General features: G+C 42.2%; 1 long non-coding RNA gene across 1 annotated transcript; it reads left to right on the forward strand.

The window, feature by feature from the left end:
- Positions 1-2,369: 2,369 nt before the first annotated feature.
- On the forward strand, positions 2,370-10,301 carry LOC134748952 (uncharacterized). The gene is made up of 2 exons (XR_010128450.1): positions 2,370-2,470; positions 6,277-10,301. It is a non-coding gene; the product is annotated as an uncharacterized LOC134748952 (long non-coding RNA).
- Positions 10,302-24,881: the final 14,580 nt, after the last annotated feature.

Below are 24,881 nucleotides of genomic sequence, written 5' to 3' on the forward strand. Positions count from 1 at the left end.
CACCAGTACCAGCCCGAGCGATGATGCCCGCCCGACCACCACCACCCAGAGTGTGTGAGTAGTGAGTACATCTACCTCGCCGCGCCTCGCCGCCGCCTGGCCGCAGCACCCGCACCCGCACCACCAGTACCAGCCCGAGCGATGATGCCCGCCCGACCACCACCACCCAGAGTGTGTGAGTAGTGAGTACATCTACCTCGCCGCGCCTCGCCGCCGCCTGGCCGCAGCACCCGCACCCGCACCACCAGTACCAGCCCGAGCGATGATGCCCGCCCGACCACCACCACCCAGAGTGTGTGAGTAGTGAGTACATCTACCTCGCCGCCGCCTGGCCGCAGCACCCGCACCCGCACCACCAGTACCAGCCTGAGCGATGATGCCCGCCCGACCACCACCACCCAGAGTGTGTGAGTAGTGAGTACATCTACCTCGCCGCGCCTCGCCGCCGCCTGGCCGCAGCACCCGCACCCGCACCACCAGTACCAGCCCGAGCGATGATGCCCGCCCGACCACCACCACCCAGAGTGTGTGAGTAGTGAGTACATCTACCTCGCCGCGCCTCGCCGCCGCCTGGCCGCAGCACCCGCACCCGCACCACCAGTACCAGCCCGAGCGATGATGCCCGCCCGACCACCACCACCCAGAGTGTGTGAGTAGTGAGTACATCTACCTCGCCGCGCCTCGCCGCCGCCTGGCCGCAGCACCCGCACCCGCACCACCAGTACCAGCCCGAGCGATGATGCCCGCCCGACCACCACCACCCAGAGTGTGTGAGTATAGTGAGTACATCTACCTCGCCGCGCCTCGCCGCCGCCTGGCCGCAGCACCCGCACCCGCACCACCAGTACCAGCCCGAGCGATGATGCCCGCCCGACCACCACCACCCAGAGTGTGTGAGTAGTGAGTACATCTACCTCGCCGCGCCTCGCCGCCGCCTGGCCGCAGCACCCGCACCCGCACCACCAGTACCAGCCCGAGCGATGATGCCCGGCCGACCACCACCACCCAGAGTGTGTGAGTAGTGAGTACATCTACCTCGCCGCGCCTCGCCGCCGCCTGGCCGCAGCACCCGCACCCGCACCACCAGTACCAGCCCGAGCGATGATGCCCGCCCGACCACCACCACCCAGAGTGTGTGAGTAGTGAGTACATCTACCTCGCCGCGCCTCGCCGCCGCCTGGCCGCAGCACCCGCACCCGCACCACCAGTACCAGCCCGAGCGATGATGCCCGCCCGACCACCACCACCCAGAGTGTGTGAGTAGTGAGTACATCTACCTCGCCGCGCCTCGCCGCCGCCTGGCCGCAGCACCCGCACCCGCACCACCAGTACCAGCCCGAGCGATGATGCCCGCCCGACCACCACCACCCAGAGTGTGTGAGTAGTGAGTACATCTACCTCGCCGCGCCTCGCCGCCGCCTGGCCGCAGCACCCGCACCCGCACCACCAGTACCAGCCCGAGCGATGATGCCCGTCCGACCACCACCACCCAGAGTGTGTGAGTATAGTGAGTACATCTACCTCGCCGCGCCTCGCCGCCGCCTGGCCGCAGCACCCGCACCCGCACCACCAGTACCAGCCCGAGCGATGATGCCCGCCCGACCACCACCACCCAGAGTGTGTGAGTAGTGAGTACATCTACCTCGCCGCGCCTCGCCGCCGCCTGGCCGCAGCACCCGCACCCGCACCACCAGTACCAGCCCGAGCGATGATGCCCGCCCGACCACCACCACCCAGAGTGTGTGAGTAGTGAGTACATCTACCTCGCCGCGCCTCGCCGCCGCCTGGCCGCAGCACCCGCACCCGCACCACCAGTACCAGCCCGAGCGATGATGCCCGCCCAACCACCACCACCCAGAGTGTGTGAGTAGTGAGTACATCTACCTCGCCGCGCCTCGCCGCCGCCTGGCCGCAGTACCCGCACCCGCACCACCAGTACCAGCCCGAGCGATGATGCCCGCCCGACCACCACCACCCAGAGTGTGTGAGTATAGTGAGTACATCTACCTCGCCGCGCCTCGCCGCCGCCTGGCCGCAGCACCCGCACCCGCACCACCAGTACCAGCCCGAGCGATGATGCCCGCCCGACCACCACCACCCAGAGTGTGTGAGTAGTGAGTACATCTACCTCGCCGCGCCTCGCCGCCGCCTGGCCGCAGCACCCGCACCCGCACCACCAGTACCAGCCCGAGCGATGATGCCCGCCCGACCACCACCACCCAGAGTGTGTGAGTAGTGAGTACATCTACCTCGCCGCGCCTCGCCGCCGCCTGGCCGCAGCACCCGCACCCGCACCACCAGTACCAGCCCGAGCGATGATGCCCGCCCTACCACCACCACCCAGAGTGTGTGAGTAGTGAGTACATCTACCTCGCCGCGCCTCGCCGCCGCCTGGCCGCAGCACCCGCACCCGCACCACCAGTACCAGCCCGAGCGATGATGCCCGCCCGACCACCACCACCCAGAGTGTGTGAGTATAGTGAGTACATCTACCTCGCCGCGCCTCGCCGCCGCCTGGCCGCAGCACCCGCACCCGCACACACTCGTACGCATAAGGTACTCGCTTACAGCTAAGATACGCGAGCGGAGAGATACCTTCATACTCGTACGCGCCCCGGCCACCAGGGCCCGGCGGGTTGGTCAACGACACCTCCTCGTAACTCATGAGGCCCTGGTACCTGCTCCTTGCTAAATTCAATTTTAAGACAGTTTTTTTTTCTCGATTTTGGCCACCGTAGCCTATGGAGACTAACAAGAGACGCAAAGTGGTTGGTCTATGGATGTTGCTATATGAAGGGTATCACATGCGCGTTTCTGACTTATGAAGCTATTGTTTCTGCTATACAACATAAAATAAATAATTAATTTGAGCTATCCCTTTTGTTTCGTCCTCTTGACCGCGGCGAGCTATGATTGGCCAACTAATCGCAAAACAGACGCGACGCAGCAGCGTGTTTAAGTAGACAGAAATATGACAGATGCCGCGACGAAATTACGGTCCGAAACGCCATCGTTGGCTAATTTGCATTGAATCGAGTCTCCTTAAACAAGAAATATTTTATCGAAATGTATGAAGTTCTATTTGTTGTATGTATTTAGTTATTTGTGTATGTTGTAATTTTCACGAAAACTTACATATTATATGAATTAAGTAGGAAATTTATCTAACAACACTTATGCGGCAGGCATGGCCTAAATGGCCTTATAAGTCATCATGACATTTTAGCGCAAGCGCAGGTTAGATGGCGCTGACGTCACCGCAAAGTGGATGCGTTCGGTGATAGATAAGGCCGTGTTGTACGGTTGCGTTCGTGGCCCACAAATGGTCTCGCCGGAAGACCAGCGCTGACTTTAGGGTTAGCATTATCAAAGATAGATATAACTCCGTAATAGATGGATACAGTCTAAGGAAAAATCGTGCCTCGAAAATCAAGAAATTTTGATTCTCGTTCAGAGGGCGCTACTAGTTTTGGCCTACAGTCGTATAGATGGCGTTGACGGTTTCGTTTGTTATTTAACAATTTTAACGCATATCAGTGAAAGAACATGGGTCAAAATCATCAAAATAATTAATGCAAATAAAAAAAATCATTTATCTATATTTAAATACATTTTATCGTATTTTTACAAATCTTCAATTTTAGTTTTAAAGTGTGTCGACAGATGGCAGTGAATTTACTGGGGTTACAAAATTTACTATGACAGTACCGCTCTAGTATAAGTTACTCTATGGCATTATGCTGAGGCGGGACCATTTCGTGGTAAACTAGGTATATACCTGTTGTTTTAAATATAATTTTTCTTTGTAATACGTTTGTATGAAATGTAGTTGACCATGAATAAATGAATTCTATTCTATTCTTCTATTTCGAAAATTTTTATAGTTGACTAAACCGTATCGAAAAAATTCTTATGCTCGAGTCGGAAGTGCCATAGATTATCCAACGTTGAAAAGAGTAAGGTGTATGAAGTTGTAATACACAGATTATAATCGACAAGTAGAAAAAGAGATATTTTAATGTTTTTTTTTTTACACAATCATTAAATGTACCTAGATAGAAACAAGTAGTGAGTTTTTGCTGCTGAGACTTGTTTAACATATATACAGGGTTACCTCAGCCATTGGACTTACACTGAAATTCCACGTAGGGTTACTTCTCAGGAATGCTCTCACGTTAATATTTTTTTAAATTAGAACAAAAGATAAAAAAAAAATTTTTAAACAAAAATTAATTCCAATGATCGACAACAAAAAGAAACATGCTGTTAACTTGTTCGAAAATATGCGGCAATGATGACATTTGTCATAAGTCAGAATCTTATTAATGTCATAAATAAAAAAGATAATCAAATAGGTCGAAGAAGGTTTCATACTATTTATTACCTCAGGAGCTATTAACACATACAGGCTGCTCCAAAGTAAAAAATCGTAATTTCAAAATATTTAGATCAGTACAGTTATTACTCACTATTATTTTTAGTCGCTTTTGGCGACATGTTTCGGATTCTTTGGGAATCCTTCCTCAGGCACGAGTGTCCGCGGCGGTTGTCCGTCGTGCACTGCCGGCGCCGCCCGCCTCGTCGCTCGTTGCGCACGCGCTGATGGGGCGGTTGCGGGGGGCGCGGGGCAGTCCGCAGATGGAGTCGTCAAGTGAAGGTCTGGTAGGGCGGCTGTATCGAACAAAGTCAAGCACACTGCACTCACTATGTCCCCGCGATCGTCACAACACACTTGCCGCTTGACCCTAGGTATTATAGGCTCCCATGCAGGTGGCAACATCCAGCCTCCGTCCCGTTAGAAACGATATGTGGACGACGTGTTTGCTGTAGTGCCACACAAAGATCTGGACCCGTTCACCTGAACGCGCGGCATGCCAAGATTAAGTTCACCATTGAGAGGAAGTGCAATGGGGCACTCCCGTTTCTGGATGTCTTGGTGCAGCGGGACGAGCATGGCCGGTTGACTCATAAAGTTTATCGGAAGCCCACACACACACTGATCGGTACCTGCAAGCTGACTCACACCATCACCCCGCACATTTGTCTTCGGTTTCACGCGCGCTCATCAATAGGGCTTTACGGCTATGTGACCCGCAGTACGTGCAAGAGGAGCTGCAGCATGTAAGGCAGGTATTAGAGAGCAATGGGTACAATTGGAGACAGAGTCAGCAGCAAGTACGGGTACATTACGGCAAGTACAAACGGTCGAGAGAGCACCTGTCTTCTTGCCTTTTATTAAGGGGATAACGGATAGAATTGGACGCCTATTACGCCGGAGTTTTAGCATTAGGACAATCTTCCGTCCCCATACCAAAGTCAGGCAGTTGCTGCGCTCTCCAAAGAACAAGGACCCGCTGGGGAGCCCGGGGGTATACGAGATACCTTGCGATTGTGGTAGGGCGTATGTCGGTGAGACCGGAAGGAATGTCGGAACACATACGCAGCGTAAAGAACATGGACACCAGGAACTCAGCGGTGGCAGAACACGCGAACGATATAGGCGCGTCCCATTTCATTCGTTTCGATAAAGCGAGATTACTGGTACGGGAGAAATGTTTTGTGCCGCGTAAGATTCGCGAGGCGATTGAAATTGCACGCCGCCCTAATTTCAATCGGGACGGAGGCTGGATGTTGCCACCTGCATGGAAGCCTATAATACCTAGGGTCAAGCGGCAAGTGTGTTGTGACGATCGCGGGGACATAGTGAGGGCAGTGTGCTTGACTTCGTTCGATACAGCCGCCCTACCAGACCTTCACTTGACGACTCCATCTGCGGACTGCCCCGCGCCCCCCTCCCCCGCCCCATCAGCGCGTGCGCAACGAGCGACGAGGCGGGCGGCGCGGGCATTGCACGACGGACAACCGCCGCTGACACTCGTGCCTGAGGAAGGATTCCCAAAGACCCAAAGAATCCGAAACATGTCGCCAAAAGCGACTAAAAATGATAGTGAGTAAAAACCGTACTGATCTAAATATTTTGAAATCGTAATTTGTTAATTTCTTCGTAACCGCTACACAGGTTGTTATGATACTTGGTATACTGATTCTAAATACCCTAATGTATACGTACATTTCGGCTTTGTCCAATGGCTAAGGACACCCTGTATATTAATGTTTATATATATATATATATATATATATATATGTATAAGTTGATATTAAGTTTGTTTTTATGTTGTTCATATGAGATAGTGAGTTTGCCAGTAGCTAAAAAGTAGAGCAAATTTACACAAATTTACTGATGATATATAAATAAATGTTTTTTTTTTGTTGCAGAACATTTTATGGAGGCTGGTACTCGATGTTTGCCAAGACTTTATTGACGCGGAACAGTGCATTCCTATTTTGAGTATGTTGTGTAGTGTACGAGTGCGAGTAGTGAACCACTGACGCCCCGCGCGTGACAAGTGCTCTTACGTCGCCCCGCGGCGCTCTAGTCCAGTATTTATTGTTATCGTATACCGTTGTTGACACTAGTAAACTAACCGGAGGGTGCCAGTCTGTCCGAATTGAGCCGCGAATAAAACATAACGAGTTAGGAATTTCACAGGCTGTGATATGCGACTGATTCCCTTAAAAATATGTTGTAAGGTAGTGTTGTTACTGATAGCGGTAAGGACGGATCCCGCGCTAGCGGACGTCGCCTCCTAGAGCGAACGCGCCGCGCTGTTGAATTTACACGTACTATAACAAATTATATACATTTTAATTAAGATAGAGCGAATGCCACTATGAAAAATTATATGTTTACATTCCATAGTGCCATTGTCTGTAACTTTATTTTAAATCATAATTAAGTTATTAAGATGCGAACTTCAGTTTCCAAATGCAATCCCCACTTCAGCTCCCGCCTGTATTACATATCGGAGGTTTTGAAGCCGCAGAGCGGGGTCGTGGCGCTTGCATTTGGAAACCGTCGGTGGCCGCCGGCGATACTTGCATGTTTGTATGTCGGCCAACAATGTACGCCGAAACGCACCCTTTGCCGCCGGGCTACACGAGACTGAGGATTAATTGTTGCGAATATTCTCGAATTGTCGCTCGGCTCTTCGCGCAACGATGCTGCCTCACTACGCGTCCTATTATTTTTAATATTTATATTGTTTATATGTAAGTTATTTAATGTGTACATAGTAAGAAAGGAGAAAGATGAAGAAAAAATTCATATATATGAAATGCGTTCGTTGATTGTGACGTGTAGGGTGCGACCGTTCGCCGGGACTCTAGACATCACAGACATCGCTCCGTCGTTATTGACTATTATTACAAAAAAATGAATGTTTAAAGATTATGTACATTTTGTGTAAATATACTTTTATGGTGTGTAAAGAGTAAATGACAAAAATATGTAATAAAAAAATGATGTGGAGCCCGGCGCGAGCGCTCTTGCCGCTGGCGACTGACCTAATATTGTCAGTCTTTAACAATAACGCACAGAAAATATCCAAAGATGACTACACTTGTTCCTACAACGCCAGATTCCCTAAATACCAGATTTCCAGAATTATCGGATTTCGAAGACGTTAGATTTTTAACACCAAATTTGCAGTACCAAAGAGATAGTAAATAAATAAGAATCTCATATTTTGAAAATTCGGTATTACTACGTTTTAGGATTTGTTTGAGAAGGTCCATAGTACATATTTTAGGTGGTTCATACAATATTTTTCTCTGCGTTATTGTTAAAGACAGAAGTCGTGCTATGATGCTATATTGTGGTGCTAGTGTTATGCCACAAGCCAAAAATATTCCGCTCACCACGGAACCAGTTACCTATCTAATTTATTTGTAATGTTTATGATATAAAGTAATGGGTGCTATTATATTGTTATGTTGCCTTATTGTATAGGCCAAAGCCGCGGCCTCGCTTGCTGTTATATAGGTGCCTAGATTAAGAACTCAAATATAATGCTAGATCTCGAATTCCTACGTCAGAATGAGGTTAAATTAAGAACGGGCATATCTTTCAAAGTAACAATGACACTGTTACCTTCACTATCGTTAGGGATTTGTGCTACATAAACTAATAGTTCATAGTTCGTCGGTGCCTACTGCAAGTGTCGTTGGCGCTCGCAACGTAAAGTTGTTAATGAATTACAAAATTTATGCAATTCTGTTAAGCATTATTGAATTTTACTTAGATGAAGTCGATATTAGTCATTCGATATTAAATGTTTTACAGTTTCATATTATAAAAGTTGTCGCTTCAAAGTTTATTGCAAAGTATTATATTAGTATTGTTTGCTAGTCCGTATGTCTGGCGTCGCGCGTAGTACCTATATGCGATGCCCGCGCCCGCGCTCGCGTCGGGGTTACCTTTTGCTCAATGGCCTTCGCTGTCGGTGGCTAATGACAGAATGTTAAGATTTTAATAATTTGTAAGTAATAAAAACATTCTTGCATATCCTGTCATGCACGAGCGAGACGTTGTAGTTTCTCGACGTAAAAGGAAACGGCGGTACACTCCAGCCGCCGCACTCCACTCGAGCTCTTTACTTTTTGTAAATAATCGCCAGGCAATTTTATAGCGTTATGTATAAGTTTTATATCGATTTTACATTGGCACTCTGCCGCGCTGAATATAAAAGTACAATAAATAATTTTAAAACAACTTATACTTATATGTCTAAGAATACTGATTAGAATAATATTAAAAAGTGTCTCAAAACTGTTTAATTTTTGAAAAGATATAATAACTTGATGAAGCCGACATCAGAAAAAAATAAATAAAAACAAAAAAATATAAAAAAAACAAAAAAATAAATAAAAACGCCATAAAAATAACAAAAAGAGAAAAAAAAAACATTGACGACTTCGATCAGAGTCTGATCGAACGCCATGTCGTTGTGGCGAAAGGTTTTCACAGCTGTATTCGAGCGCAAAGTTGACGAGAGGTAGCTATTGTCTTTCCGTCAGTCTAGCGCTCATTTAGGTGACGTGATAAAGATGGGGGGCTCTTTCTAGTTAGTTCCTTTTCTACGCTCAGACGGCGGTGATCTTTATGCCAATGGCATAGAGTTCACTGCCCACTGCAGGATCGTATGGTAGTAACTACTGGCGACAGCCCAATGGTGGAACCGTCCTGCTGCGCGCCCTCTCGTGCGCAGGGAGTGCGCGCCGCGGTCGCGTGTCCACCCTGAAGTTTCCCTTTACTGGATGCTCTCAGCCCCCCCCCCCCCCCCCCCCACGACTGCGCGGCGACGAGATGATAAGTGGAAGCGAGCAAAAAATCATGGCTCACTCTCACACATGGTCGTTGACCGCTGCCGCGTGATGTGGTGGGAACAAAGCTTGGCTACTTTATCTTCCGAATATCTGAAGTAAATCACGGCAGAGTATCCACTTAAACCAAGGGAACAGTAACAGAACAAGCTCCAACGACCACAAAATCCACATAAGCGCCCTTAACAATTTCACCATCCAGCTGCAATAAAGAAATTAGATTTATCAAAACTTTCTTGTTATCTATCAAGCTGCTGTTTATTGGTGCTAAAGCCGGGCGGCCGTTGAAAGATCCGGTGTTTGATGCTTTAGAATTTAAGGAGGCTTTTAAGCCTCGCGGCCTTAAAGAGAACTTGAAACTGCCGTTTGTATTAAATTTTTGCTCATTATTATAATTGTGCAAGGTATTATCGTCACAGCCTATTGTTTGTTCCTTTGCCGCTTGTCCTCAAATCACCTCTCCAGAAGTACAAGATCCATAAAAAGAATCAGGATTTTTCACTATTCTATATTCTAATCCCATCTTCCAGAATTTAGGCGTATTACCTACACTCACGAAATAAAATAATTTCTAAATGCAATCTAGAATAGCCTACAGTTCTGCTACATGTAATCAAAATGATATTTTAGAAATTCGATATGTTGAGTTGGCGGCCTTTGTCGACAAGCGAAAGGTGCAGACTGGCTGTGAGTTCTCTTCAAATTGTTATAGGTGTAACGTAATAATTTGTGAAATTAAAATGTACTTAACATTTATTTTGATGTTCATATAAATAAAGTGCAAAATTATTTCGTGAAAATCGGAAGTTATTGGTATTGAGCCAATTGTGTATAATGTTAATATTGTAAAGTATTGTAAATGTACGTAAATCTCTAATTAATAGCTATAGTTTTTCAGCCCCAAGGCTTTCAAATAAAATTGTTTTGTAAAAATATTTTTGTCATATTTTTGACAAATTTTCTCATGTGTTGCATTTTATTTTATTGAACACAAGTAATTTTATTGTCCTTGTTATACAAAGAAATTATTGTAAAGAAAATATTCTGTAATAGTTAAAACATTATACAAACCGCCGAAATGTTTGTTTTATTTATTCCAACTTACCAACCAACACTAAATTCATTGTCCTAAAATAGAACTGTGGTGTTTCTACAAAAGGTACATTTTGATATGGTATGGACATCTCAATTATTACAGAGAAATAAAATTTACAACATACAGTCAGCAGCGGGGCTGGTGAGCAAAATGATAACAGGCGCTTTTACCGTCTATATCGGGTGTCCTAAAAACTTAGTATAAGCAAAGATAGATATAACTCTGTAATAGATGGATACAGTCTAAGGGAAAAACGAGCCTCGAAAATCAAGGCAATTTGATTCTCGATCAGAGGGCGCTACTAGCTTTGGCATACTGTCGTATAGATGGCGTTGACGGTTTCGTTTGTTATTTAACAATTTTAACGCATATTAGTGAAAGAACATGGGTCAAAATCATTAAAATAATTAATGCAAATAAATAAAAAATTTATCCATATTTAAATACATTTTATCGTATTTTTATAAATCTTCATTTTTAGTTTTAAAGTGTGTCGATAGATGGCAGTGAATTTACTGTGGTCACAAAATCTACTATGACAGTACCGCTCTATCTTATTATATCCTCCATTATACCAAAGATAGATATAACTCCGTAATAGATGGATACAGTCTAAGGAAAAAACGTGGCTCGAAAATCAAGAAGATTTGATTCTCGTTCAGAGGGCGCTACTAGCTTTGGCCTACTGTCGTATAGATGGCGTTGACGGTTTCGTTTGTTATTTAACAATTTTAACGCATATCACTGAAAGAACATGAGTCAAAATCATAAAAATAATAATTGCAAATAAAAAAAATCATTTATCCATATCTAATACATTTTATCGTATTTTTATAAATCTTAATTTATAGTTTTAAAGTGTGTCGACAGATGGCAGTGAATTTACTGGGGTTACAAAATTTACTATGACAGTACCGCTCTAGTATAAGTTACTCTATGATTATACTTTTTTTTTTATTACGCAGGGGTAAATGCATTTACGCATCTCACCCCCCGGGCTGGTAGTATATGGGACTCGCTCCTCCCGTACATCCTCTAACCAGAGGATGGGGAGGAGAATACCCACTAACATCCCCTGCGGCATCACCCTCTCAGACGTTGTATGGGGGCATCATGGGCTCGCGCATTCATTCTTCCACCATGCCCCCCGACTCTATGATTATACTAAGTTTTGTTGGGATCATGTGCCGTCTGTACGGTCAGGTTCAGGTCGGTTCATTTCTCAATTTTCTCATGCTCTGAAAGTGAGTCATTGTGCAGAAAATGATAAGTTTCTACACTAGAGCATTTTAAATTCCAAGAACATACGGTTTTTAGGGTTCCGTACCCAAAGGGTAAAAACGGGACGCATAATCTGACGGATTGATGCATCAAGGCGGCTTGTTTACAGGGATCTACGGCGAAACGCAAAAATTTAAATTTTGTTATTTGCTGCTCTATCGTTCGAATATGCAAGAGTGATAGAGAGGCAGATAACGAAATTTCGATTTTCATATTTCGCAGTAGACCCTCTCAAGGTGCTAGTGGCTCCTCCTACGAAGACTTTTGCGTAACATTCCCTATTCCTTGAGTGGACCTCATATCCACAGCGCATGCTTCGTCATCGTCATAGTCGCTACAAATAAAGTATACACGTGTTCCGCGCCCATTGGCTATATACAGTTCTTTTTTATTTGTTTTTACAAGAGAGTAAAGTTGTTAACTCTCTTGCTTATGTGTGCTGGACCTGAGCAAGCGCAAGATTTACAAAAGGAATGGAATTTGTTGGTTAAACGTTGCAAGAGAGGCACGAGCCAAAAAAAAATGCATACCTTCATAGATAGGTAGGTATATGAAGGTAGGCATGTCCGTTTATTTGTTTACTTTTTTAGGGTTGCGTACCCAAAGGGTAAAAACGGGACCCTATTACTAAGACTCCGCTGTCCGTCTGTCTGTCTGTCACCAGGCTGTATCTCATGAACCGTGATAGCTAGACAGTTGAAATTTTCACAGATGATGTATTTCTGTTGCCGCTATAACAACAAATACTAAAAAGTACGGAACCCTCGGTGCGCGAGTCCAACTCGCACTTGGTCGGTTTTTTTATACTAGGAAGGCAATTCCCTTTGTATCTTATGAGTTTTGAAAAGTGCGAGAGAAAATGTTGAAATTGTATAATTATATTAACAATTTCAGGGATGCCGTTAACTTATCAGATTTCTTTGAAAACATCGCTTTACGCAGAACTCCTTCTTTCAGCTCACTTAAAATGTCATGGACCTTAATTAAATGCCAATTAGACATCGCCAGGGATCGCGTAATCATAACGGTGGGGTTAATAGATGTGGCGTCTTGGCGTGGCGTGGCCGACGCGGCGTGAACTGGCGTGAACCGATCAACACCAGCGGATGCCGCACCGACCTCGACAATGACTACTGGTTAAAAAGGCCAACCTGCTTCAGATCATTCATGCTTATACGACCTTTTAACTGCTAGCATCGTATTCCGACAATTCGCTACTACAGCCCTTTTATGTGTCTCCCATAAATGGACTTACGAATTACTTGGACGAACATTTCGAAACACATAAGGATAAAGTGACGTTTCACACCTTATTGAATGTTTCAAGAATTTTAGTGGGAATATACCTATTATTGGCTCAACAAATACCTATGTGACTTTTTTGGAATGAGCGCCAATTGTGGTGAGCAAAAGCAAATTAGCAATATTCTAAAGATGAACAGAACTAAACTCGCCTACCTTTGGTCACATCGGTTATCCTAGCATCTTTTAAACACTTCACCTATTCGATAACGCCTATGACATGACAATTAGCTCCATGCATGAATTTATTTTTATTTTTGGATTCATAATTTATATCGTTGGAACACCGGAAATGATAAAAATACTTATGTAAACCTTAAAATTATTTTATTAAAAAATATTTAAAACGTTGAAAATTTTTGAGCGGTTGAAACGCTCATAATTTTTGGCGCGAATTCGACAGAGCGTGATGACGTCACACGTTGGGCGGCCCAACTGACGTTTGCTCTAATGACACTAATCTGTCGAACGCGTGACGTCACGTGGCGTTTCGAACGTTTCGCTCACTAGCTTTTCGCGGGCAAATTTTTGTACTTTTTATTTATAATTTTAAGTAATTAAATGGTAATTTAAAAACGGAAATGCATTTGTAACATGATATAACGGTAACAAAGATCCGAATAAAACATATTTCGTTCAAATATAAACTTCATGCATGAGGCTAATTCCGTTGAAATCACAATTAGGAAGGAGGTAGGTCCTACTGTAGATTTAAGTTTTCTTTATTTTTTTGAATAACTCGTATTTCCATTGTTTTCACGCAGGAGCATTACCTACTCGTAGACCTACCTAGCTCTTCTAGCAGAAGATATGTCAAGGAAAATATCAAGAGGCAACTTAATGTCTGACCGAAGTTTCGATTTTGGCATAGAAATCCTGTTTCGGCCGAATAACTACCGACCCTTTCGGCCACGCCGAAACTATTTTAGGTACCCTAACAGCATTTATACGTCATAATGACGTCAGCGACGTCACTTTGCTACCTGGGTACTGTTCGACCGAAGTTTCGGTTTCGGCATAAAAATCATGTTTCGGCCGAAACTAAGAGTAAAACCGAACCTTCGATTCGGTTTCGGTCGGACCCTATCAATAAGAGATTTGAATGATTCACGGTTAGTTTCAATGGACTTATATTGACCGGGATATGGACCGTGATTACCTTTTGTATTGAACCCGTGAACAAGATGCATTTAACTGCGTCGAAATATCGGGAGCTCAAACACAATACAAAAGGTAATCACGGTCCATATCCTGGTCAATATAAGTAGGGACACTAGGGACCCTACCAAATACGCGATAACTCAAGGCGAAAAGATTGGCCCGGGAATCCCAAGATTAAGTTGCCAAACCAATCATTCATTCAAGTCGATCATTCATGCCACCTGACCGGTGTCCTGTCCTACTGTTCTTAGTAGCTATCATACCACATACATGTATTGTTTCACATCTAAAAAGGTTCTCAATTTTATGTCTACTTTTTGTCAATTTTGATTTCGCTACCTAGGTACAGGTACTCGTACCTATTTACATGTAAAAAGAATTTTTTTTACGTCTGATCAGAATCAGAAACATAAAATGTCAGTGGCACGAGTTAGGGCTGCCATTCGTCAGGGTTTCCGCGGATATCTAAGTTTGGAGTGCCAGGAAACTGCGCTCTAAAATGTGTATAAATGTCATATATGAAAGAAAAAAAGACCCACTAGGCCTTCAGTGCCCAAGGCTGGAACCGAAACAGCGTCCTCTGCAATCGCGGCCGATGCCTAAAACCGTTCAGCCACCTTGGTCACAGCGGCATGGGTCGAATTTTTCCCTCATATACTTGTGCAATTTCTAACACGTTCCTTGTCCGGGCCCCCCTCCCCTGCCCCTAAAGTGGGGTCATGAAGCTTTTTTTCAGGAGTCCGTGCTGCATTTTGTATGGGGACAGTGAACGTGCCTCTAGCTCTCTGGGGGGGTTATGGGTAAGTATACTGCTCCTAGTAGTTTTTTTTTTCATTAGTTACCACCAGGGGCCTATTGCATAATAAAATACAAGCTAATACTATTAGTGACTTTGTATGTAAAATCACTAATAGTATTAGCTTGTATTTTATTCTGCAATAGGCCCCAAGTTGTTACTCGTAGTATCTAATATTGTTAGCCCCCTTGCAATAACAAGTGAGTAAAAAAATCTGACTAGCTGTCACCAAAGCGAGTTGGTGGTAACCTGATAACTATGTAGTGGGATTTCTTGTTCTCAGTTGTTACCACTAGGAACACGTTGGTGGTAACTAGAATAACCCGAACTCGTCTATGACATCTCTTCCTTTGAAAGTGATAGAGATGAGTGTGGTATTTGGCAAACATGGGCCTGACTTCATCGCACAATTAAGAAACGTTATTAATTTCCAGTGAGCAGCAGTTCCATCCGCGGCTCCTCTGACTAACTCTTTAACGAGCCGCATAAGTAGTCATGCCCATGCGCTCCAATTTCTTGCTAATTTGAATGTCATACATCATGATTAACATTATGCCTTGTTTACACGCCAAAGGCTTATTAAAGGTTGTGGGCAATTTAGTTGTGGCTAGTATACAAGGTGATTAATACCAAAGATTTAAAAAAACAGTGTCGATTTTTCAAAAACCATGTTGATTTTTTTACTTTTTTGTTTACACGGGCATTATGAGATAGATAAGTAACGCAGCAGAAAAAAGTTTTCTCTCATACAAAAATCAGGGACACACCATTTTTGTTTTTCTGCTGCGTTACCGTACAAAATGTAACTTTTACATGATCAAGTTGTTAATTTTAATGTGTTAATTAAATACTTGTATCTAATAGCTTGTAAACAAAAAAGCATACCTAAAGTTCGTCTGCGTGGGATTTTGCTCTTTTACCAATTTAGGGCTCCGTAGCCAAAGGGTAAAACCGGGACCCTATTACTAAGACTCCACTGTCTGTCTGTCTGTCTGTCACCAGGCTGTATCTCATGAACCGTGAGAGCTAGACAGTTGAAGTTTTCACAGATGATGTATTTCTGATGATGCCGCTATAACAACAAATACTAAAAACAGAGTAAAATAAATATTTAGATAAGTAAACATTCCCATACATCAAACGTGATTTTTTTGCCGTTTTTTGCGTAATGGCACGGAACCCTTCGTGCGCGAGTCCGACTCGCATTTGGCCGGTTTTTTGATAATGGTACTGCCGGCCTAGCCAAGGTGACAATCGCTATCGCTTCGACAACGAAACGCTTTGTGTCTCTCTATCACTTTTCCATATTAGTGCGACAGTGACAGTTGCGTTTCGATCGCTACGGGGCGTTAGCGATTGGTGTGTTGGCTACGGGCCTACGGGGCCTGGCACGAAACCCTTACTCTATTAGTATTTAAAGGTATAGTACCAAAATTACCTACGTAGGTAGGTAGGTAGGTAGGTAGGTGCTAGAATTCATTTCATTCCAAGAGAAGAGATGCACGAGAAGATTGTGTAGGCAACAAAGTGTGATTTTAAGTATCTTTCTTTTATAGCCCATATCAGTGTATTTTACTCACCTATCCACTACGTCTGTCAGTTACTTAGTAGATTTAGATCACGCAACATCCTTCCTACCCAGCTACGTGGGAAAACCGGCGTATTTCTGTGGAGATTACAAAAGTAACGTTTTGGATACATTTTTCTAAGACTTATCGTACGGAAGTAGGTTTTAACATAATTAAATGTGTATATAGGTATTAAAGAAAGAAAAATACGATTTAAAGCGTTTTCACATAGTCCGATCTGATATCGGATGTAGGATCCTACATCCGAGTCAGATCGCGGGGCGCGCCCGGGCGCCGTCTTTAGCGGTCACGCACACTAAAACAAGCATTATGCCTACACATACGCACACAAACAAATTTTATCGGTCCGACATGGTCCGACAGCTAATGACTTTATTTTATGATGTCCACAGAAAATACATATGTATAATGTATAACCCTCATAGTAAAAAAGCTTTTGACCGAACTACTGGATGTAGGTAAGTAGTATAAATTTATTATGTAATGGCGTAAAATAACTGCTTGATTTCTTTAATAATTTTTTTTACGTTTACCTCTAAAACAAATAGTCATCCCTGCCCCTATATAATCACTGATTATATAGGTACTACATACATATATAGTTATCAAGTTGCACAAAGATCAACCCTGATTCCAGTTGGCGATTGCAAGGCCCAGCCCTGACACCGCCATTCATGATGAGAACAGTCTGCGTACGCGCGTAATGTGCACGTCGTCTAAACAAGTATTTAATCGACACCAGACTGATTAGCGAACCAGGATTATCCTGTTAACGTTACGCCATGAATGGGTCGCGCATTCGCGACGGTTGCGTGTTATGTCATTTGTCACGAGATGGAAAAGTGACACGAGTATCGCCATCCTTTTGTCATAGCTGACAAAGAAGGGAGGGGAGGGCAATGTTTTTCAAGTCGTGTCTCAGATATATGTATAACTAATAACCCTTTGTACCTATATACGTATATTAAGTTCGCCTTTAGTACTGTAAGGTTTTTTTTCTTTTGTGCAATAAAGATTAAATAAATAAATACGCCCACTGCTGGGCGAAAGCCTTCTCTAGGGATTTGGCTTTACCTTGTCCTCACGCTGGCCCAAAGCGGGTTGGAAACTTCAGATACTCCTTTAAACATCTTCACGGATATACTCGTAGGTGTACGCATGACAAAAAAATCCTGTTATTATTAATATTATGTACATTGTACATTTAAAGTAGGTACCTATTACTTATAACTTTACATCTATTAATTTTCCCTAGTTATTACGTAAGTTTGTAGACTGTGGCAGGACCTAACTTAGAGAAAACTTTTTTTTTACTTACTCGTAAGTCAGTTTGTTAAAGTATATTATGTATAACGACGAATAAATGAGGATGACAACCGGTAAAACGATAAAATACTTGCGACCTCCAAAAGTTACTTTAATGTTGGCATTTTCCAAGATTAGCATTTGATATCATCACATGAATCACATCACTTCCGAGGTAGGTAGGTCCTCAAGATTGTTTTGTTTTAAAATAGGTAGTTCGAAATATCATTATTTTTTGCCACTTGCTTGTCGGGGAAGGAAAACTTTAATCTCAGTAAAGCTTAGTTTTTCTTCTGGGTTCGCTTTCGTAAAAACTAGTGTCTAAACCAATACTTGGGATTAGTATCATAGCGGACCCTAGGCTCCCATGAGCCTTGAGAAAAAGCCGTTGACAACGCTAAGGAGATGATATAAGGGATTAAGAAAGGACGCTTAACATGAACAATTTCGTACACTGACACGCCTGTTCCTATCTCTATCGCATGCGCGATGCGCGTAATACTCGTAATAGGGAATATTACGCAAAACTGCGTAGAGGGCGTCACTAGCACAATCACAGGGCCTACCGCGAAACACGAAAATCGAAAGTTCGGTTTCTGCCTCTATCACTCTTGCCTATTCAATCGATAGATACCTAAGATAGATACGCAGAAATTTTGATTTTCGCGTTTCGCGGTAGGCCCTGTGATTGTGCTAGTGACGCCACCTGTAAACAAACCGCCTTGATGCATCAATTTCCGTGGTCAATATAGTGAAAACTTGTCAAAAAACTGTTAAAGGCCTAGTATTAATACTAGGCCTACAATTGTATAGTTTGTCAAGGGACTGTCTAATATCAAACATAGACAGAGAGAATCATACTATCTTTGTCTTACACTAGTACTAGCACCAAAAAGAAAAGGATGAGTATAGTCTTTTTTGTTCCTATTTACTGACAAGATTTGCTTGATCAACTATATAAGTTAGTCTATGATTTAGTATGTGCACTAGTGCTGCACTCAGGCGGCAGAACATTGCAGTAATATTCCCTATATAGTATTTTGCTGTCCCGCCGACTGTCAATGTCACTGTGCGAGGGGGACAGCAATATAATTATCTTTACACTAGGGAACACCCAAATATTCCGAAATACGTTTTTCCAAATTTTTATAACCACGATTTTCATAATCCCGATTTTTTATAAGTCCGAAATATCAAAATTACGATTTTTAAAAACACGATGGAATAAAATCACGAATGTGCTATTTCCGAAAACTTAAAATCCGATTGTCACTTGACCGAAAGCTTAAAGTTCCGATTTTACACTTTTCCGAATTCCTAAATTCCGAAAAATCATTGTCCGATCGGAAATTAAATAATTCGGTATTCAGAAATTCGGTCTTTTGTAGGTAAGGTCGGAAAAATGAAATTCGTGATATTCAAATGAAGACTCACGTTTTAGTAATTATTACGGGTGCCTGTCGTGCCGCATCATGTTAAATTCGGCATAAAATATTTTTGGCATAAAAATTCGGCATAAATAAATTACGCAGAACTGCGAACCTGCGACACCGAACTGTTGATAGAAGTGGGTTAGGTTAGAACTGCGACCCCCAAGAAAACGAACTGTTGCCAGAAAAGTGTGTTAGGTTAGTTTAGAACTGCGACCCCCAAGAAAACGAACTGTTGCCAGAAAAGTGGATTAGGTTAGGTTAGAACAGAACTGCGACCCTCAAGAAAACGAACTTTAACAATATATTCGGAATATCGTTAAAATTCGGAAACATAAAAACCAGCCAAGTGCGAGTCGGACTCGCGCACGAAGGGTTCCGTACCATTACACACAAAAACGGCAAAAAGTCACGTTTGTTGTATGGGAGCCCCACTTAAATATATAATTTTATTCTGTTTTTAGTATTTGTTGTTATAGCGGCAACAGAAATACATCATCTGTGAAAATGTCAACTCTCTAGGTATCACGGTTCATGAGATACAGCCTGGTGACAGACAGACGGACAGCGGAGTCTTAGTAATCAGGTTTATCCTTTGGGTACGGAACCCTAAAAATTGGGATATTTAAAATAGGAATCACGTCAATTAGGAATAAGGGCAATTCAGAATTCGTGATTTTTAAAATCCTATAGGATGTTAAATTCGGCGTTTGTCACTGTCGGAATTGTTATAATCGGAATTATGTGGTTCGGAATTTAAAATTTCGTAAGAATGGCAATTAGGAATTCGTGATTTCAAAAATCGTAATTGTTAAATTCGGTGTTTGCCACCATCGGAATTGTTATAATCGGAGTTATGTATATAGTTCGGAATTAACAAAATTCAGCTTTTTGGGTTTTCGGAAATATAAATCTTCGTGATTTTCATCATTCGTAATTACGACAGTCGGAATTTTGATGGGTCGAGCATTTAAAAATCGGAATGATAAAATTCGACATTCTAAAATTCGAAATATTTTTTCGGAATTATGTAAATATTTTGTCTATGGGTTAGTAAAGAAAAATACGACAAACAACAAATAATAAATTTTTGTCTAACGTGAGTGGCACCAAAGAGTATAATAATATATGTATAGTGGCATTCAGAAATCAAAAATATGAGGGAAAAAATGTTATGGCGAGTTCGGCAAAGTTTCGGACGTTTTTAGGTGGGTTGAGATGTTGGATTTTTTTTTCAAACTTTTAGGTGTGGGGCTCATGGGGTCAATGAACCACGTGACACCATAAGCGCGGTAGGTTGAGAGAGGGTGCTAAACTGATAAAAGAGGACGTAAGGATAAAATAATATATGTGGAGGAATGAATACGACCATTTTTAATCAGTGCGTTTTTATTAGGTATGTATAAAGATGCTGGAAACATATTTGCTGTAGCATAAGAGATCAATTAAGTGTGTCGTTACTTAGTTAAGTGTAGCGATTAATACAAGATTATTTGGGAGCCTTATCGTGATTTATACCTATACTTACTATTAATCACATTTACCTAATGCCTAATTTATTCACAAATAGTGGTGAGACGAATAAAGTTCGAGCATCCCTGAGAATTTAAGATCGGATGATTAGCATCCGATCTTTCACCACCGCATCGTATCAAAATTCCAAACATACAGATTTGTCACAAATTTAATAAAAATAACATGCAATCTGTACAAGAAACAAATAACGCTTAAACTTACTAGTTACTTAAGAAAAACTGGCGAAGGATATTTCCGGGCAAAATATAAAATCTCGTTTTTTGGACGTTTGCAGTTTGCACTTAACCGCATAAATTACGCTACTTGTTAGTCGGAGCAACAAGTGCAGACTGAACGGGGTGCGGGACAAAATAGCGTATTGCATCACCTTGCCAGCATTAAAAAAAAACCCGCATTTGCGATTTGAATCATACTATCTTGCCTGATGTCCGATCTTAGTCGAACTCACCTTAGCACGGAAACGTTGGGGCGCGTCTCCGACGGTTTTTTTTCTTCATCTCAACAACAAAGGGCACATTATTTAGATCAGTACGGTTTTTACTCACTATTATTTTTAGTCGCTTTTGGCGACATGTTTCGGATTCTTTGGGAATCCTTCCTCAGGCACGAGTGCACGACGTACAACCGCCGCGGACACTCGTGCCTGAGGAAGGATTCTCAAAGAATCCGAAACATGTCGCCAAAAGCGACTAAAAATAATAGTGAGTAAAAACCGTACTGATCTAAATTATGTATTTGTACACGACATTTGTGACACACACACATACGTAAAATTGATGAAAAAATTACGTTGATTTATGTATAATTTCTGTATGAAACAAAGTTTTTCTATTAATTTAGCGCAAACGAATATTCGAAAGTAGATAAATGAGCAAATATTTGTGTAGTAATAGTGTGTAGTGCCTTAATTAAAGCCGATTGAATTTTGTATGAAAATCGAACCACCTTAAGTTCGATTAAAGGGCACATTATTGAAAAAGAAAATTTAGGTTCATCTGCATCAACATTTCCCATAATTATCAACAATTCCATAAGCTTCGCAAGTTAAAATAAATCAGTTTATTAATTAGTCTATTTAAAATCACGTTAAGAGATAAAGCCTAATTTTCTGATTGAACCTTAATCGCATATAAGGGTTCTATTAACTTAAAATGCGATAAAATAACCCGTTTGACACATCAAATGGGATCAATGTCACAACATTGATCTCAAATCTCGGTCTACACTACACGTCTGTAGTCGCATGATTGGTTTCAAGTTACCGTCCATTGACATAGGACCCGACCATTCTGACGAAGTCTAAGCTATCACGGCATTGGTGTGAGAGTATAGAGAAATAAATACTTCAGCTTAAAGTGCTCACTCCACTTGGAAATTTCTCAATTTCGGAATCTTTCCGACTGCACATCATTAGGATTTAGGAATCATAATAGGTTCCTTTGGTAATTTGAGACTGTGATTTTGGGCGCTGAGAGTGTAACTTTCTGGTTGTTATCGTAAATATAAGTTGTTAACGTGTGCATAGTCGCCGTCAGATATATTAGAGCGGCCAAGGTGTTCACAATATCTGAACGCGCACTCTAACGACTTACCATAGAGGCGTGTTCAGATATTTGTGAGCACCTTGGCCGCTCCGATATATCTGATGGAGACTGTGCATTACTCTTTAGCTGCCTCAGCGGACGTATGACGAAAGAAGTTGTCGATGTGGTATCTAACGATGTAAAAAAACACAGATCTCTTTTTGACAAGACTCGCGTGACTCGGTAAGTAATAACAAGTGAACAGGATACTTAATGTGTTGTCTCTTTTTACAAAGCGGTGTTTAAAATATGGCGTTTTTTTTATCACATCGATTACCGCACCTTTAGATTAAATGAAGGAACCTTTAGTGAAAAACCTGCTTACTAAACTAATATTATCCATAATAGACTAGGTATCTTCCTTTTTAGGGTTCCGTACCCAAAGGGTAAAAACGGGACCCTATTACTAAGACTCCGCTGTCCGTCTGCCGTCCGTCGGTCCGTCTTTCTGTCTGTCACCAGGCTGTATCTCATGAACCGTGATAGCTAGACAGTTGAAATTTTCACAGATGATGTATTTCTGTTGCCGCTATAACAACAAATACTAAAAAAAGAATAAAATAAATATTTAAGTGGGTGTTGTATGGGACAACAAACGTGATTTTTTTGCCGTTTTTTTGCGCAATGGTACGGAACCCTTCGTGCGCGAGCCCGATTTGCACTTGGCCGGTTTTTTTTATTATGATTCCTATACCTATCGAAACACATTTGTAAATAAATAGTGTATCACTACGAGTATAACCTGACTTTAGTGAGGTGGTAAGCCAAATCAACGAGGTCTTTCTTTTCTCTACTTATATTGACCGGGATATAGACCGTGATTACCTTTTGTATTGTTTTTGAGCTCCCGATATTTCGACGCAGTCTTTTCTTTCTTTCTTTTTCTTTTAAATTATAGGACATTCTTACACAGAAGAACCGCCGGATAAGAGAAAGGTTCTTTTAATATGGCAGAGGTTTGTTAGCACGACAGTGGCAAACAAGCCCATGGCCTGATGGTCCGATGCCCCAACACGCATAACAGCCGTAACAATTTATAATTTGAATAGTCAATTGGAATTTATTGCGGGAGAAATCTCTAAACAATTGGATGATTTTCTAATTTACTTCTAACTTTCTTTATTTATTTAGAATAAGAATAAGAAAACGATTATTGCCACACAACAAAAGAGAAATTACAGGAATATATTTACAAATAACATTAAAAATTGGCATGCGCGACAAAAAGAACGGGCTCAGCATATGCTGCGCCAGCCACTTCATTAGGAATTGACGCAGCGCTGATTTTCAGTCCGACCTCTTACTGAATCACATTGATATGTGTGCGGGATATTATTTTTAACAGATATATATATGCAGGTAAACTTTAGAATAATTAAATTAAACGAAAAATTTCTTGATACAAAGGCTTGTGAAATTAGACCTGATCTTAATGGATGAAATAATGATGTGTTTTCAGGTCGATTGAACACAAATGTACTAAAAAACTCACAGAAATAGGTAAGTAGAATAAAACCCTACGAGTTATCATTCGACGGCGGATTGTTTGAATCGACTACCTCATTGGTTGGACTTCTGGGGCCCTATTCGAGATGCACAACTGTCAGTTTCGGCTTCAACATCAGTTCAACAGTGGAATGAATCATTTGTTCATCAACCGTGGAAAGTATCATTTGGTACAACCAAAACTCATTCATTGAAAAAATTATTCAACAAAAATCAACTTTGTTTTCTTACTACTATACGGTTTAAAATGGCTCTGAACTCGTCGTGGTTCGGTTTGGTTTCGTTGTCACCTAACTGTGGATTGCTAATGTCAAATTTACCTATTCGACAACACACGATTTCTTCCATTCAACTGAAGTTCAACACGTAACGTCACTTAACGCATGTCGAATACCGCTCCTGGACTCTTGGTTGGACTCTTCTGAAATCTCAAGTGGGAACAGACGCTATGAAATAAATTTTACGAGCAGTTTTCGTGAAAAGCCGGAACTTAAATCATAATAAACCGAAGTTTCATAACCGTACCTACGAGTTGACTTTGAGCTCGAGCCAGACCTCGAACTCGTTATATTTAAATCTACTGTAACCATTTTTGCTTATATTATAGGGCCCAATCTACCTTCCTATATAATATACCTTCTAAAGCAGCCGAAAACCGTTGTGACGCTATATTTAGTGTTTTTAAGAAATATTGTATTGTATGTAAAGCATATTTGGCATATAATTGGTTGCCTCAAAATTAATTAGGTATATTTGATTTGATATTTTTTTTTCAAGCAAGGGAGTGCGAGTGCACCACCTTACATCCCTCACCCCTCTCCCATGCTCGTGAATTCCTGAAAACTCATACATTAGCCTATTCATGGGTGTTTTAGATGAATGTTTACATTTGTTCAGCATTTAATTATTCAGCAAAGTTGGATTAGAATTAATTTCCTACTAACTTTCGATTACTGGCGAATGCAAACGAATGAATTCTCATTATACCCCACCTCATAAAATGGACCTGAGCTTTATCCCATGTAAATATACCTATGTACGTTGGAACTAAAAATAGACATGATGGGTGCGGGA

The sequence above is a fragment of the Cydia strobilella genome, chromosome 17 (genome assembly GCF_947568885.1).
Source record: "Cydia strobilella chromosome 17, ilCydStro3.1, whole genome shotgun sequence".
Classification (NCBI taxonomy): Eukaryota; Metazoa; Arthropoda; class Insecta; order Lepidoptera; family Tortricidae; genus Cydia; species Cydia strobilella.